This window comes from Emys orbicularis, chromosome 8, assembly GCF_028017835.1.
Source record: "Emys orbicularis isolate rEmyOrb1 chromosome 8, rEmyOrb1.hap1, whole genome shotgun sequence".
Taxonomy (NCBI): Eukaryota; Metazoa; Chordata; order Testudines; family Emydidae; genus Emys; species Emys orbicularis.
In genome coordinates this window covers 64947533-64952476 of record NC_088690.1, presented here as the reverse complement: position 1 = coordinate 64952476, position 4944 = coordinate 64947533, and positions in this window count along the sequence as shown.

Genomic DNA, 4944 nt, shown 5'->3' with positions numbered 1-4944 from the left:
GGTGATGATGGTTTATGGGATGGGGAGAGGGAATTGCTTGGATTGTGCTCTGAGTGGGACCTGTGCTTTCCAAGAGGCTGAGAGTGTGATTTAAACCGGGGCAGTCCTCTGTCATTCTATATTGGAGGGAGGGGGAGTGTCTGGGAATGGAGCAGGGAGAAGTGCTGGCTCTTAGCACTTGCTCAGAATAATCTCTCCAGTGTCACCCTCCTAAACTAGCAGCTGCTGGAAAGTGCTAAAAACCCAAACGGGATATTGCTTAGCCAGGGTAAAAGTATATGTGCTCCCAGAGGGATCACTCTAATTTGATTAGTTTTTAAAATCTCTTTAGCTTCTACTTCAAAGGACCATGGCTGTTGTGCAGTGGCTCCCTCTCCCTCTTTGGCATATCGGAGGGTAATTTTTGTTTTTCAGGCGCCGGGTCACCTCCAAGCCACGTTTGCTATTCATTCCCCTGAGAAGCCAGGTCTTCCTGGCAACGCACGAAGTGGGTAGAGTGCAGCTGCCTCTGGAGAGGCAGTAGTGTCTAGTGGACTGCGTCGTGGGCTGGCATTAAAGAAATATGGGTTCTAATCCCAGTTCTACTGCTATGTGACCTTGGGCCAGTCACTTTCTGTGCCTCCGTTTTCCATCTTGTCTATTTAGACTGCAAGCTCTTCAGGGCAAGGGCTTTCTCTAACTATGTGTATGTACAGCACCTTGTACAATGGGGCCCTGATCTGAGTTGGAGCCTCTAGGCTCCACCATAATATAATTAATACATCTTCTCAGCTACACTGGGGTAAATCAGGAGTAGTTAAACTGGTGTAAAATCAGTGCAAGTAAGAAGAGAATCAGGCCCTTGCTACTGTGCCCAAGTTAATTAAAAAATAAATGAATGGAGTTAACACCAAGTGAAGGGTGAGAATTTTAAATACACAAAAATGAAGGCAGTTGTCCAGCCAGTTTCCTTTAGGAGCCCGTGATGCTGCAGGGCCCACATGATTTCTGCCCCTTTGCACACCTGCATTACAGGCCTTGTTCTGCCCCTTTGACATCAAAGGAAAGTTTTGTCCCTGAGTTCAGGATTAAGCCCAGCAATCGGGGTTTCCATTTCATGACCATTATATGCACGCGATTAATTCAAATTAATTGTTATTAAGAAAATTAATCATGATTAATCACACTGTTAAACAATAGAATACCAATTGAAATTTATTAAATATTTTTGGATGTTTTTCTACATTTTCAAATATATCAATTTCTATTACAACACAGAATACAAAGTGTACAGTACTCACTTTATATTATTTTTTGTTACAAATATTTGCACTGTAAAAATGATAAAAGAAATTGTATTTTTCAGTTCACCTCATACAAGTACAGTAGTGCAATCTCTTTATCATGAAAGTGCAACTTACAAATGTAGGTTTTTTTGTTACATAACTGCATTAAAAAACAAAACAATGTAAAACTTTAGAGCCTACAAGTTCACTCAGTCCTACTTCTTGTTCAGCTGATTCCTAAGAGAAACAAGTTTGTTTACATTTAGGAGAGATAATGGTGCCCACTTCTTAATTACAATGTCACCTGAAAGTGAGAACAGGCATTTGCATGGCACTGTTGTAGCTGGCATCGCAAGATATTTATGTGCCAGATGCGCTAAAGATTCTTATGTCTCTTCATGCTTCAGCCATTGTTCCAGAGGAGATGCTTCCATGCTGATGATGCTCGTTAAAAAAATAACGCATTAATTGAATTTGTGACTGAACTACTTGGGGGAGAATTGTGTCTTCTGCTCGGTTTTATCTGCATTCTGCCATATATTCCATGTTATAGCAGTCTCGGATGATGACCCAGCACGTGTTCATTTTAAGAACACTTTCACTACAAATTTGACATAATGCAAAGAAAGTACCAATGTGAAATTTCTAAAGATAGCCACAGCATTCGACCCAAGGTTTAAGAACCTGAAGTGTCTTCCAAAATCTGATGAGGGACGAGGTATGGAGCATGCTTTCAGATGTCTTCAAAGAGCAACACTCCAATGCGGAAACTACAGAACCCAAATCATCAAAAAAGAAAATCAACCTTCTGTTGGTGGCCTCTTATTCAGATGATGAAAATGAACATGCGTCGGTCCTCACTGCTTTGGATCCTTATTGATCAGAACACATCATCAGCATGGATGCATGTCCTCTGGAATGGTGGTTGAAGCATCAAGGGACATATGAATCTTTAGCGCATGTGGCACGTAAATATCTTGCGATGCAAGACATTGTTTTATTTTTCAATGCCGTTTTTTTTTTTACATAATTCTATATTTTTAAGTTCAACTTTCATGATAGAGATTGCTCTACAGTACTTATATTAGGGGAATTGAAAAATACTATTTCTTTTGGTTTTTTTACAGTGCAAATATTTGTAATCAAAAATAAATATAAAGTGAGCACGGTACACTTTGTATTCTGTGTTGTAATTGAAATCAATATATTTGAAAATGTAGAAAACACCCACAAATATTTAAATAAATGGTATTCTATTATGGTTTAACAGCACAATTAATCGCACAATTAATTTTTTTAATCGCTTGACAGCCCTAGCAGTAAGTAAAATAGACGTGTATGTGTGTGCGTGCACGCACACGCACAGAGCCGGGATGGGTTTTCCATCAAAATCTGTCACACCACAAAGCAGTAAAGGTACTTAAGAACATAGCATAAGAACGGCCATACTTGGTCAGACCAAAGGTCCATCTAGCCCAGTATCCTGTCTTCCGACAGTGGCCAATACCAGGTGCCCCAGAGGGAATGAGCAGAACAGGGAATCATCAAGTGATCCATCCCCTGTTGCCCCTTTCCTGCTTCTGGCAAACAGAGGCTAGGGACACCATCCCTGCCCATCGTGGCTAATAGCCATTGATGGACCGATCCTCCATGAATTCATCTAGTTCTTTTTTTAACCCTGTTATAGTCTTGGCCTTCACAACATCCTCTGGCATAGAGTTCCACAGGTTGACTCTGCGTTGTGTGAAGAAATACTTCCTTTTCTTGTTTTATAGCTGCCTGTTAATTTCATTTGGTGACCCCTACTTCTTGTGTTATGAGAAGGAGTAAATAACACTTCCTTATTTACTTTCTCCACACCAGTTATGATTTTATAGACCTCAGTCATATCCCCTCTTAGTTGTCTCTTTTCCAAGCTGAAGAGTCCCCGTCTTATTAACCTCTCCTCATATGGAAGCCGTTCCATACCCCTAATAATTTTTGTTGTCCTTTTCTGAATCTTTTCCAATTCCAATATAACTTTTTTGAGATGGGGCAACCACATCTGTATGCAGTATTCAAGATGTGGGCGTACCATGGATTTATATAGAGGTAGTATGATATTTTCTGTCTTATTATCTATCTCTTTCTTAATGATTCCCAACTTTCTGTTTGCTTTTTTGACTGCCACTGCACATTGAGTGGATGTTTTCAGAGAACTATCCACAATGACTCCAAGATCTCTTTCTTGAGTGGTAACAGCTAATTTAGACCCCATCATTTTATTTGTATAGTTGGGATTATGTTTTCCAATGTGCATTACTTTGCATTTATCAACATTGAATTTCATCTGCCATTTTGTTGCCCACTCACCCAGTTTTGAGAGATCCTTTTGTAGCTCTTCACAGTCTGCCTGGGACTTAACTATCTTGAGTAGTTTTGTATCATCTGCAAATTTTGCCACCTCACTGTTTACCCCTTTTTCCAGATCATTGATGGACTGTTGGTTGGTTGAGGGAAGGAAAGAAGTGGGCATTGCAGCAACAAGGCTCTGATATGTAGTTGATAGGTCAGGGGGCTGGCAATCAAGAGAGCTGAGTTCTATTGCTGGCTCTGCCACTGTCTTGAAGTGTGATCTTCGTCAAGTTACTTCACAGCTCTGTGCCTCATTTTGTCTGTAAAAGTGGGATACTACCACCTACCGCCCAGGGATGCAATGCAACTCATGTAATGGTTGCAAAGTGCTTTGAAATCCTCAGAGGAAAGAGGCATAGTCAGAAGTCAGTGTTTAACAGGATGGGCTAAATTTAGACCTGGTGTAAGCAGATGCTGCTCCACTGCTTTCAATGAAGTTGCATTTGCTTACATTAAGGACCAGTCTACCCAGCCCAGCCCAGAAACCTTGCTGCCCATCTGAGAGTATTCTTATGGGCTTCTGATATGTAGGCAGCTGCTGAAATAACCCAGCTCACATCCAGTTCCCTGTTTACATGGGAATTGCACTTGTGTCACTTCAGGGAGAATGGGACCCTCTGTAACGTAGCCCCAAACGTCTCAGACCAGGATCATCCCTAGTGTAACTCCCTGGACTCCATCCCAGGGATGAAAGACTCTTCATGGATTTTTTTGTCATTTTTGGCCCCGCATTGGATGCTGTCCCGGTGACAGCAGTTCTACTGCCTTGGAGGGACATTGGGTAAGGTCATTGTGCAGCTGATAAAAGAAGCTACTTAATAGCTCAGAGCTCATCTGTTCTGAACTGACACATCTCTTTACGCCTCTCTGGATTGGCAAAGTCCATTTGTGCAGCAAGGTGACCTCTCCATTAAATATAACGGTACTTCCAGGTTCCTGCCAGGCTTAGTCTAGGCTTGGAATGGCATCGGGGCAGAATGCTGTGTGTTTCCCAGGGGAATACTGACCCTGTGGGAACCTTAAGCTAGAGTATCCTGGACAGTTTAGTCTATAAAATCTGTTATGACATTAAATTCATAGGCCCACAACACGCCACTTCTCCCCACTTCCTCATGGAAGTGAGATCCAGCCACCTCTGAGGCGTTGTTCCTACACTCTCCTCTGGGCTCCATGGAAGCTTCTTCATAGGGTCCAAGGTCTGTGACTTCTAGGAAGCTACACTGATTTACGCTAGCTGAGGATCTGGATGGTACCATTGTTGGCCGCCTAGGGGCTCGAGGGGACA